We start from the raw sequence: 13,714 nt of genomic DNA on the forward strand, positions 1-13,714 counted from the left end.
TCATTTTACCAATTATGAAACAATCAAGTCCAGGAATTTTAGCCAATCTTCTTTTTTGTTGTTATTTTTCAACTTTTACTTTAGGTTCAAAGGTACATATGCAGGTTTGTAACAAAGGTATATTCCATAATATTAAGGTTTGGAGTATGAATGAATCTGTCTCCCAGGTAGTGAGGATAGTAGTACATAATAGTTCATTTTTGAACCCTTCTCCCACCCCTTCCTAACTGAGACTACAGGTATGAGCCACCACACCTGGCTAATTTTTGTATTTTTAGCAGAGACAGGGTTTCACTATATTGGCCAGGCTGTTCTCGAACTTCTGACCTCAGGTGATCCACATGCCTCAGCCTTCCAAGGTCCTGAAATTACAGGCATGAGCCACTGCACCCAGCTAGCTTCCATTTATAAGTGAGAACATGCAATATTTGGTTTTCTGTTTCCACATTGGTTTGCTTAGTATAATGGCCTCCAGCTGCATCCATGTTGCTGCAAAGGACAAGATTTTATTCTTTTTTATGCTGCATAATATAACCCCATTAAAAGATGGCCAACAGACATGAACAGACACTTCTTAAAAGAAGACATACAAGCAGCCAACTGTAAAATGATTCTAGGTTTCTTACTATCCTCCCCTCATTATAAATAACAGATTTTTCTCCTTTATATGTTGTAAATAATTTTATAAAGCAATATGACATTGCCAATTCATTCTTTCATACCCTCATGATTTCTTGCTTTTATCATGGCCAATACTATTAGTCAATTCATGTAGTTCCTCGTTCTGTCAACATCTTTCACATGTTTATATGAAAAGATGCTCATTATCACTAATCATCAGAGAAATGCAAATCAAAACCACAATGAGATACCATCTCACAACAGTCATGATGGCCTTTGTTTTAAAAAGTCCAAAACAGTCAGGCATGGTGGCTCACGCCTGTAATCCCAGCACTTTGGGAGGCCTAGGCGGGTGGATCACGAAGTCAAGAGATAGAGACCATCGTGGCCAACACGATGAAACCCCGTCTCTACTAAAAATACAAAAAGAAAAATTTAGCTGGGCGTGGTGGCACGCGCCTGTGTTCCCAGCTACTGGGGAGGCTGAGGTGGAAGAATTGCTTGAACCTAGAAGGCAGAGGTTGCAGTTAGCTGAGATTGTGCCACTGCTCTCCAGCTGGCAACAGAGCAAGACTCCGTCTCAAAAAAAAAAGAAAAAAAATGTCCAAAACATCTAAAAGCAACAGATGTTGGTGAACCTGTAGATAAAGGGAAACATTTATACAGTGGTCGTGAAAATGTAAATTAGACCAACCACTGTTCAGAGCAGTTTGCTGAGTTCCCAAAGAGCTATGAGTTGAACTATCATTCAATCCAGCAATCCCATTACTGGATATATACCCCCCAAAAAATAAGTCATTCTACCAAAAGACACACGAACCCATTTGTTTATCACAGCACTATTCACAGTAGCAGAGACATGGAATCAAACCAGGTGCCCATCAGTTCTGAAATGGATAAAGAAAATATGGTGCATATACACCAGGAACTCTACACAGCCAGTCTTCTTTTGGTGAATAAATGCTTTGTTAAAATTCTACCCCACAAACACACACACACACATTTCTGAGTGGTATCTGTTTTAAAACTCTTTAAATATATGATTAAGAGATGATTATTCTCATAGAAAGCTGAATAGACGTAGTCTTTTACAAGACTCTTCTTTAAGTCTTTAAAACCACTGAGCTATATTTGACTCATGAACCCTAAAACCACATGTGCACTTCAGTAAAAACTAGGTCAATAGTGAAATCTGACTAGTGTGAGAAACCATCACTTCCTCATATTATTAGACACCTTGCTGTAGCTTTCAAAATACAACTGCACAACAATGGTTATCAGAATTCATTGATCTACTTGCCTCCTTTTTATCCCTTGCCACATATGACAAAGCTAATACTTAGGAATCACCTGTTTATTCTGTTAAATGTTATTTATTCTACATCTATTTGTCTTCTATGAGCTAAGCACTGGGAACACAAAAATTAATGATACCGACTCTGCCATTAAGAAGCTCAGATATTGCAAGGGAAGTAGACAAATAAACAACAGCAATGGAACCCTGAGATAACGACCCGCTTCCTTCAAATGGGGTTAGCAAAGTTTTTATCTGCAGAATAAGGCAGAGTAGAAACCACAGGAACTCCTCCCGGCAACCCTGTTTTACTTACTTTAAAATAGCAACTGGTATCTCTTATAATGACAATGCAATGAAATGAAAATTGCAACAATACATTATGAGATGTTAACAGAGATGATATTTAAACTGCACCCTAAGAGTAAGTAGGAGTTTTTTTTAATATGGAAAAAGGATGGAGGGCATTTTAGGAAAAGGAAACATGAGGATGTGATAAAACATAAAACATCTGGGACAAAAAACTACTCCAGCATAGCAAAAGTGTAAAATTTCAGTTGTACGCAAATGTAGAAAAGATAAGATACAAAGCAGAGAATCAAGTCTTGAAAAATAAATTGGAGATAGAGGATAAAACTTAAATGCATTTGGTCTCTGTGTTATTGTCAATGTCAGTCCTATCAGGTTCTAAAGAAATGGAGTAAGACAATTCATCAACCCAGTCTTTTGCGGCTCTCTTTGCTACCACTTAGCTAAAACTATACTTGTCAAGGTCAAACATAGTCTCCATGTTGCAAATTAATGTTTTTAAAACAAAGTTAATAGCTATATAGAAAGCGATTGAAAAGGATTAAGACTTGTGGCAGAACAAGTTGGGAGACTGCTGCACCATTAAAGTGAGAAATGATGAGGTTATATTGGAAGAAACTGGCAATGTTATATTGCTTTATTGGATTATTTACAACATAGATAGGGAGAACTCTGATTTGTAATAAGTGGAGCATAGTGAGAAATCAAGGATCATTTTCTAGTTCCTATTTTGGTCAATTGCATGAAAAAGATGAGCAATTTGAGGAATTACATCATAATTTCCATGGTAGACTGTGTTGAATTTAAATTGATTCTGGGTCATTCAGGCAGGGGTTCAAGGTAGAAGTGTGTGTCTGATACTCACATGTAAGAGTAAAGGCTAGAGATATGTGCTTCAATATCTTCTGAATTCACTCATATTTGTCTTTCATTCTTCTGTTTTCATGGAAATTTATATTTTAATCTGTATGTTCAAAGGGATAATCACTCTACTTGATTTGTTATCGTCATCCAATATTATTAGTCAGTTTACTTAAGTCATTCATAAAATGTAACTAGTACTGAGTCTGAATTTAGTGAAAAAGTTGAGACCTGGCTGTAGTCAGAGAAGAGATCTATGTGAAAAACCACAAGGTCATTATAAGCTCCTAGGAATATTGCCACGATGGTAAAATCATGTGTTTGTATATTTGTGAGTTAGCTATCATAATGATCTGTGAAAAGACAAATGAATTCTAAAGTAAGTGTTACAGTGTTTATCAACCTACTCCAATATGGCTTTCATATTCCATGGAAACTGTTTTTGTCAAGTTCATCAACAATCTTTGTGTTGAAAATTCAGTGGGTACTTTTCTGCCCTCATCTTAAGCATCCTTTCCACATAGAAAGGGACTTATTTTTCTTGACATACTCTTCTGATATGGCTTTAGCTTGGTTTCCTCCAGTCTCACTGACTATTTCTTTTCAGTCACCAATAAATACTATCTCCTTCCCCATACTTGACCTCTAAATGTTTCAGAGCTTCTTTTCTCTTTTTTTGTACCTTTTCCCAAGCCATTCCTGTGCCTTCAAATACTTTCTAATTTTTATGACATACAAATTTAAAAGATTTAGGAACCAGATGTATATATCCAACTGCTTATTTGATATCTCCATTTGAATGTTTCATAGGTATCTCAGATTTAACAAATCCAACACAGATCTTTTGCTTCTTCTTCATCTGCACCTCCCAAAACTGTTCTTTTCCTGGTGTTCCCAATCATGGTAAGGGACATTCAGTTTCATAAGCCAGAACATACAAGTCAACCCTGATTGTTTCCTTACCCACATTCACACTCCTTCTGCCTTCAGTCCATCACTCAGTTCTACCTCCAAAATCTACTTAGAATACCCTCCACTGTCTCTGTCTCCTCTGCCACTACCCCAGTTTGAGCCACCATCATCTCTCACCTGGACTATTCCATTCAATATCTGATGATCTCTCTGCTTCTTATACGTCCCTCTCCAAGCTATTCTTCATACAGCAGTCAAGTACTCTTTTAAAAGTATATGTAGATTTATATAACTTCCTATGTAAGAAAAAAAAATCATTTACTTCCCAGAGCATTTGGAATATAACCCAAACTCTGCACAGTGCCACAAAACCTGACTCCAAACTTTTCTCTTAACCTATTTAACCCCGTGCTCCCTGGGCTGCAGCCACACTGGCCTTTCTATAGTTCCTAGACCCTGCCAGACTCTTGTTCCCTTTTCTAAGAACACACTTTCCTTATTTTTTGCTTCCTCATCTTCTGTTTGGATAGTAAATGTTCCTTAGAGAAATATCTCCTGGTCACCTTATCCAAAGAAGCCTGACCCCTTACACATACCTTGTTCTCTACCACAAAACCATCCAGAACCATCTTTATTTGTTTTATAGCAGTTTACAACACAAATTATAATCATTGCGTTTATGTTTTAGGGTACTCATTCATTCTCCATCTCCTCCACTGGCATGCAAGCTCCACAAGGACACAGCCACGTCCGGCGGTCCATCGCTATGTTTTCAGGGCCTGGCACATGGTGGCACTAAATAAAATGCTGAGAGGAAGGAAGAAAAGAATGCGATGCAGGTAGGAAAGGAGAGAAAGAGAGAGAGAGGCAGGAAAGAAAGGAGAGACAGGCTGTAGGTAACCAGAAACTAAAGGTTCGATTTTCAGGGAAATTTCAGAAGATATTACATAAGGAAAGAAGCTTCAGTTTTTGTAGTTCTTAAACACCGTGTCAGAAGAACTTCTGTAAGCAGACGTTTGGGATTTGCCTTGTGACATCAACATTCACGCAATCGAGAGAATTAAAGCTGATAATTAGGCTGGCAATCAGGGTTTTTCAGCTCTTATGGATTTAATAACTCTAAATTTGCAAATGCTTGTACAGAAAGACTGTATGTTCAAAAAATTCAAAAACATGAAAACACAACTAGTAAACAAGCACCCATGTTTCATTAAATATCAGAGGAAGAATGAAAACCTGAAGTAAACATTCAAATGATTCCATCTATATTAATAAAACATAAGGAAGAGTGTGTTTGAAGGATGGCAGAACCACGGTTATGCCAAATGTCACCTTCTTCCACCAAGTTTCAAAGGAAGAAGTATCTTTCTTCTTCTAAGCTAACCTCTCCACCTGGGTTCCTGAATCCACTTCCTCTCATATCCTCAAGTACTTTGCTTCAAATGTTATTTCCTCTTTCTCCTGTGTTTCGACATCTTGCCCTCTCCATAGGCCCCTTCTCAAAAGCCTAAACAAGCTCAGCTTCCCATTTCAAAATACACACTCATTGGCTTTTAATTCTCCACTAGCTATCTCTGTCTCTTCTCAGCAAGCTCCTCCAAAGACTAGTCTTTCTTCCATTATTCCTCTTCAGTGAACTACCATCAAGATTCTGCTCTTACTACTCTTATGATACTGCTTTAACAAAAGTTAAATTTGACATCCTAATCCACCAGTCTTTTTAAATTCAAAATCTTGGTTTCTCTGCATCAACTGACCATACTGTTGTCTCTCTGCTTGGAATAATTCTTCCTTTGGTTAACAGAGAATGACTCTCTTCAGTCCTGTGCTACTAATATTGCCCCTATTTCTATTTGCCAGATCCCTCCTTCCCTGGTCCTTTAATGTTGGTAATTGCAAGGGATATTGTCTTTATTTATTTACAATATTAACATTCTCCTATGTGATCTTATCCATTTCTGTATCTTCAGTTAACACCTACATATCAGTATCACTCAAATTCGTGCCTCTGGGTCAGACCTCTTCTGTAATCTAGAAGTACCTATCTTACTGCCTGGATTAATCACAGATGTCTCAAATGCATCTCCAATATCTACTCTGTATTTGCTCCTCTTGTGAACTTTCCTCATCTGAGTGAATGGCCTATTAATAATCTACCTAACCTGGCTGAGAATCTGGATATCATCTTAGACTCCTCTCTCTTCCTCATTCCAACTCAAAATCAAGTCCTATTAACTCTGCCTTTTCAAAATCATTTTTCCAATTGATATCCTTGTTTTCAACCTTGTGGCTATTGCCTCGTTCAATTTGATAGAAATCATACTCTCAAGTTCTCTCTGCCTCCAGTCTTAACAGTCTTTTTATCTATCCACCATATTGTCAGATTTTTTTTCAAGTTGCAGTTTTTTTCTCTATGCCCTATTTCTTATACTTTTGTATCTGTTTATCCACAATCTTTGGCCTGGAGTGTCTTAGTCCTTGTTTACTCACAGAGCATTTACCCACTTTACAGACAAATTTCAAGAATAACTTTCTCTGTGGAGATTTCTTAACCCTCCCAACCCCATAAAATCAATGAGTCATCCTTTACTTCCACGGCATTCAGTACTGACATGTGCCATGCCACCCTAAACAGTGTATTGCACCTACAGATAATTCTCCTATATTCTAAGTTCCCTTTGCTCTAATTTAAGGGTTTCTTGATGTCAGGAACTGAAACTCACTTATCTTTCTCCTCCCAGCACAAACACAGTGTGCAACACATAATTGACGATAACGTCAGCTTGTTGAATGAGTGAATAGCCCTTACATTGTCAAAAGAATAAAAACACTATCATGAAAGACAGTCCTCTTGTCTAAAAATGATAATAGAGCACATTAAAAATTCACTACATCAACATTCATCTCTACCTCAAAATCTGGTCTGCCTTCAAAATGAAATCCTAACTACAACAATAATGAAATATTAAATGTTCATTGAATGATATTTTCCAACACATATAGAAAGCATGGGTTTTCATGATTGCCTGGAGATTTTCTGTACAATATAGTAAGACCTTTCCATTACCCTCAACTCCTCTGCTCCTGCACCACATTGAAGCAGGTGTGCCTCTGCAGACCTCTGAATGTTCCTCCAAGCTACAGTTACACACCTGTGGATCCTGAGCCCTCTCCATGCTGCTGATGCATAAGAGTGAAGAGGTCAAAGAACAGGAGCTACAGTATTTTATATCTACACTTTGTACTTCAAATGATATCCTTGGTCTGGAGCGAAGCCCATGCTGGGCTCCTACTGAAGATATTATCCAACACTCCTGACCTTGCCTTACTTAACTTTCTCTTCCTTCCTGAATTATCTGACTACCTGGATCTGACCCATTTTTTTAATCTAACCTTTAGTTCTTTCTCATCATTAGTTCCTGGAGGACATGGACCATGTCCTAGAAGCAATGGACATAATACCTAGGTAAGGGGAAATTCACTAAAATTTGGCGAGAATAATAAGAACAGAGCCAGAACTGGGGTCCTCAGTACCAGAGGTCAGAGATCAAGATTTATAAGAAGTTATTTGTTGATGTAGTCCAGTCTCAGATCTGGTTCCTTGAAATAAAAGATTATCTGATCCAAAAAGGTGTATGCTGGGTAGAGTTTAAGAAGTAGAGATGGGAGAGTAGATCTATCAGAATCAGAGGCAAGACATACCAAGAATTGGCCTAGCCCCCAAGGACAGGCAGTGATGGAGTCACAACAGTAACCCAGCTGTTAGACTCCAAAACTTGTGCTTATGGGCCAAGTACCCTGAACCATCAAGAGTGTCAGTAAACCCTGTCTCTACTAAAGTACAAAAATTAGCTGGGCGTGGTGGCACGCACCTGTAGTCCCAATTACTCAGGAGGCTGAGGCAGGAGAACTGCTTGAACGCTGGAGGTAGAGGTTGCAGTGAGCTGAGATCATGCCACTGCATTCCAGCCTGGCAACAGAGCAAGATGCCATCAAAAAAAAGAGTGTCAGTAATGATTAGAGTTAAGGTGCATTAAACACCTGGCTGAGTGCCTGACACATAGGATGTGGTTACTGTTCATGCTGCTATTATTATCTTACACTTGACCCTACAAAGTCATCAGCTGCTTTTTTCTTTCCTGATATATTTTCATTGGTTCAACATTTCACCATTTGAAGAAGCTTTGTGTACTGTTCAAACCCAACAACTCCATTATGCTCACCTTCCTCAAGAATTTTTTTAAAGATATTGGTTAATTACTGTTATGACTTTTTCCTAGGGAATTTCTTCCACTGTGAGTATTTCTCTGTGCAGATAATTACTTGGTGTACTTACCCTTTCTCTAATATGCTTAAATAATAGGACGGTGATTTCAAAATATGGTCCTCTTTCTACAGTGACTCAATTTCTATTTGTTTCTATGACAAGCTCCTACAGTCTCTTTAGGTATACTGCCTCAGTTTCCTTATGCAGCTTGTTCTCCTCCACTTGACCTTCAACTCTGAGAATTTCAATATAGTCTGAAAAGTTGGGGTATAATTATATCTCATTGGAGGTCTTAAATGTTATTATTTCTTCAATCACCAAATATCCAGAATGGACTGATTCCAACCTTTCCTACTAACATGTGGATGCAGTAGGTAGTAGCTAAGCTTTGTTTCCTGTACATGTACAACAAAAATCACTCATAAAATATATGTTATTAGCATATGCAAAAAAGGGTGCATTTATAGGAGGAATAATCTTACTAAAAATTAATGTCCTGGGGTAAGACGCACATAAGGTAACAAAACATCTTTTGTGTAAGGATAACATTATTTAGTTTTGCTTTTGAGACAGGTGTCACTCTGTGGCTCAGGCTAGAAAAGAGTGATGCTGTCACGGCTCACTGTAGCCTCAATCTCCTGGGCTCAGGCAATCCTCCTGCCTCAGTTTCCCAAATAGCTACAACTACAAATATGTGCCACCATGCCCAGCTAATTTCTTAATTTTTTGTACAGAGACTGTCTCTCTATGGTGCCCAGGATGGTCTCAAACTCCTTGCCTCAAGTTATCCTCCTTCCTGAGCCCCCAAAGTGTTGGAATTACAAGTGTGACCCAGCTTGCCTGGCTGACAGAACTTTAAAAGATATTTTTAAACACACCACTTAAAAGATATATTTACAGACACCAAGTTTGGGAAAGATCAACAGGAGAAATTTTGTTCATTTTTGTAGTGTTTGTATTTTGAGTTCTAAATAGTTGATTCCACGTAGAAATTGAAAGATCAGAGATTTTTAAATATACTCCAGGCGGGGCCAAGATGGCTGACTTGAAGCAGTTAATGTGCACCACTCTCATGGAGAGGAAATGAAAGGGCTAGTGATCACTGACCCTGCAGGTCAATCGTTTAAGAAACCACATGGATCCATCAAGGCAGCTGGAGAACATGGGGAGCTGAGAGGAATGAAGCTGGGCAATAGTCTGTCTGGGCTCAGTATGGAGCCAGGAGAACTTCTCCAACATGGGAAAGAATGAGTGAGTGATAGCCCCCAGGGAGATTCAATCTTTCTACAGGAACCTGTGCAAGGCTGGGAATAGAAGAATTTTTGGTCCCCCATACACTATCCTACTATGCTTCTAGACTGAAGCAGAGAGCTACCCAAACATTCTGCAGGAAAAACTCTCAAGTCCAAGGGGACCTCTACAAGCCTTGGGTCCCTTAGCAGACCAGCACTGCCACCATAGACCCAGTAGAGGCTTTAGTTACAGTGTCTGGGAACAGTAAGGTGCTCCACACCCCCTTACTGGATGGGGCTTGGTGCCAGTTCTGGCCCAGGAGTCCCACCTTGGTCCAAATTCAGCCGGCCCCTCCACTCACCCCCAGAACTTGTACAGGCAAGGCCTGCTAGAGCTTCTGGCCCAGAGTTATTGCTTCTGTGGCAATTCAGCCAGTGGGCCAGCCTCCTGTTATCCCAAGAAGCATCTGGATGTCAGGGCAGGAATCCCCACCAACCCTTACCCCTGGTAGCCAGGAAAGTCATGCCTGCTAGAGCAGGGATTCTCACCCTTGGGCCACTGACCAGTACTGGTTCATGGCCTGTTAGGAACCTGGCCATGCAGCAGGAGGTGAGCAGTGAGCAAGCGAGCAAAGCTTCATCTGTATTTACAGCCACTCCCCATTACTCACATGACTGCCTGAACTCTACCTCCTGTCAGATCAGTAGCAGCATTAGATTCTCATGGAGCATAAATCCTATTGTGAACTGCACATGTGAGGGATCTAGGCTGTGCACTCCATATGAGAATCAAATGTGTGATGATCTGTCACTGTCTCCCATCATCCCCAGATGGGAGCATCTAGTTGCAGTAACGCAAGCTCGGGTCACCCCCAGTTCTAAATTATGGTGAGTTTTATAATTATTATATATTATAATGTAATAATAATAGAACTAAAGTACACAATAAATGTAATGTGCTTTAATCATCCTGTAACCATCCCCTGCCCTCCCCACTCCAATCCACGGAAAACTCATCTTCCATGAAACTGGTCCCTGGTGCCAAAAAGGCTGGGGACCACTGTGCTAGAGCCTCCAGATCACTGGTCTTACTTCTGCCTGAATTTGCTGAGGGGCATATCCTCCTGTTACCCTGGAAACACCCAGGTGGCAGGGTGGGCAATTGCACCTTCCTGCCTCTCATACCAGATGGGCCATACCGAGAGAGCTTCCATCCCATTGGTCCTGCTTCCATCTGAATTCTGCAGATAGGTACAACCCCAAGTTTCCCCAGGAAGCATAAAGACAGCAGAATAGGGCCAACCTGGCAAGAATACAGCTTGTCTGCCAACTACAGCCCTGCCTGAAGGAGTCCCATGTACCAGAACACACAACAAAAGAAATGCAGGCATGGAGATAGTAATCAGGGGGGACTCCTCCAAGACCCAAGAACAGACTAGAATCAAAGTCAATCAACTGAACCCACCCTATACAATAATCAGCCAAAAGGCATCAAAGAAGAAAAAAGCAAAAAAAAAAAAAATCCAAAGAACAGAAATTTCAAAGATTGAAGGAACCCCACATAAATAAGACAGAGCCAGCACAAGAACTCTGGCAACTCAAAAAGCCAGAATGCCTTCTCTCCTTCAAATGACTGTACTAGCTCTTTTGCAAAGTTCTTAATCAGGCTGAAATAGCTGAAATGACAGAAATAGAATTCAGAATATGGACAGAAACAAAGATCATTGAGATTCAGGAGACTATTGAAACCCCATCCAAGGAAGCGAAGAATCACAATGAAACAATACAAGAGCTAATAGATGAAATAGCCATTATAAAAAACAAAACTGATCTGATAGAGCTGAAATACACACTACAAAAGTTGTACAATGTAAATACAAGTATTAACAGTAGAATAGACCAAACTGAGGGAAAAGATATCAGAACTCAAAGATCAGCTCTCTGAAATAAGTCACACAAAAATAAGAAAAAATAATGAACAAAACCTCCAAGAAATATGGGATTATGTAAAGAGAGACCAAATCTATGACCCTTTGGCATCCATAGAGGAAACAGGGAGAAAGCAAGCAATTTGGAAAATGCTTATCAGGATATTGTCCATGAGAACTTCTCCAACCTCACTAGAGAGACCAACATTCAAATCCAGGAAATGCAGAGAATCCCTGTGAGATATTACACAAAAAGACCATCCCCGAGATACATAATCATCAGACTATCAAAGGTTAAAATGAAAGACAAAAATGTTAAAGGCAGCTAGAGAGAAGGGGCAGGTCACCTACAAAGATAACCCTGTCAGGCTAACAGCAGTTTTTCAACAGAAACCCTACAAGCCAGAATAGATTTGGAGTCTGTATTCAGCATTCTTAAAGAAAAAGTTTCTAAACAAGAATTTCACATCCAGCCAAGATTTATAAGTGAAGGAGAAATAAGATCCTTTGCAGACAAACAAATACTGAGGGAATTTATTACCACCAGACCTGCCTTACAAGAAGTCCTGACAAGAGTGATAAATATGAAAAAGAAAGACCACTATCAGCCACTACAAAAACACACTTAAGTATACAGATGAGGGACACTATAAGGAACCACCCAAACAAGATTGCATGATAACTAGCTAGCAACATGATGAAAGGATCAAATCTGCACATATCAATACTAACCTCGAATGCAAACAGGCTAAGTATCCAATTGAAAGACACAGAGTGGTGAACTGGATAAAGAACCAAGACCCAATGGTATGCTATTTTCATGAGGCTCATCTCACATGCAGTGACATCCATAGGCTTGAAATAAAGGGATGGAGAAAAATCTACTGAGCAAATAGAAAACAGAAAAAAGCAGAAATTGCAATCTTAATTCCAGACAAATGAACTTTAAACCAATAAAGGTCGTAAAGGACAAGAAAGGGCATGGTAAAGGGTTCAATTTAACAAGAAGATCTAACTGTCCTAACCATATATGCACCCAACACAGGAGCACCTAGATTCATACAACAAGTTCTTAGAGACCTACAAAGACACTTAGATTGCCACAAAACAATAGTGGGAGATTTCAATATCCCACTGACAGTGTTAGACAGATTATTAAAACAGAATATTAACAAAGATATTCAGGACCTGAACTCAGCACTTGATCAAATGGACTTAATAGATATCTACAGAAACTCCTCACCCCAAAACAACAGAATATATATTCTTTTCATCACTACATTGCAATATTCCAAAATTGACCATATAATTCAACATTAAAAAAATACTCAGAAAATGCCCTCCAAAAAACCAAAATCATACCAACCACACTCTTGGACCACAGCACAATAAAAATAGAAATCAAGACTAAGAAAATCACTCAAAACCATACAATTGCATGAAAAATAAATGACCTGCTCCTGAATGACTTTTGGATAACAATAAAATTAAGGCAGAAATAAAGAAATTATTTGAACAAAGATACAACATACCAGGATCTCTGGGATTCAGCTAAGGCAATAATAGGGAAGTTTATAGCACCAAATGTCCACATCCAAAAGTTAGACCTCAAATTAACAACCTAACATAGCAACTAAAGTAACTAGGGAACTGAGAGCAAACCAATCCCAAAACTAGCAGAAGACAAGAGATAACCAAAATCAGAGTTGAACTAAATGAAATTGAGGCATGAAAAGCGATACAAAAAAGTCAATAAATCCAAGAGTTGGTTCTTTGAAAATATTAATAAGATAGATAGACTGCTAACTAGCCTAATAAAGGAAAAAAAAGAGAAGATGCAAATAAACACAATTAGAAATTATAAAGGGGACATTACCACTGATCTCAGATAAATTTAAAAAAGAACCCATTAGAGACTATTTATGAACACCTCTATGGACACAAACTAGAAAATTTAGAAGAAATGGATAAATTTCTGGATGCATACACACTCCCAAGACTGAACTAGGGAGAAATTGAATCCCTGAACAGACCAATAGTGAGTTCCAAAAGTGAGTCCGTATTAAAAAGCTTATCAATGAAAACAGAGCTCAGGACCAGATAACTTCAAAGCCTAATTCTACCAGATATATAAGGAAGATCTGGTGTCATTTCTACTAAAACTACTCCAAAAAATTGAGGTGGAATGACTCCTCCCCAGCTCACTCTTTGAAGCCAGTATCATCTTGATACCAAAACCTGGCAGAGACACAACAACAACAAAATCTCAGGCCAATATCTTTGATGAACG

The sequence above is a fragment of the Callithrix jacchus genome, chromosome 16 (genome assembly GCF_049354715.1).
Source record: "Callithrix jacchus isolate 240 chromosome 16, calJac240_pri, whole genome shotgun sequence".
Lineage (NCBI taxonomy): Eukaryota > Metazoa > Chordata > Mammalia > Primates > Cebidae > Callithrix > Callithrix jacchus.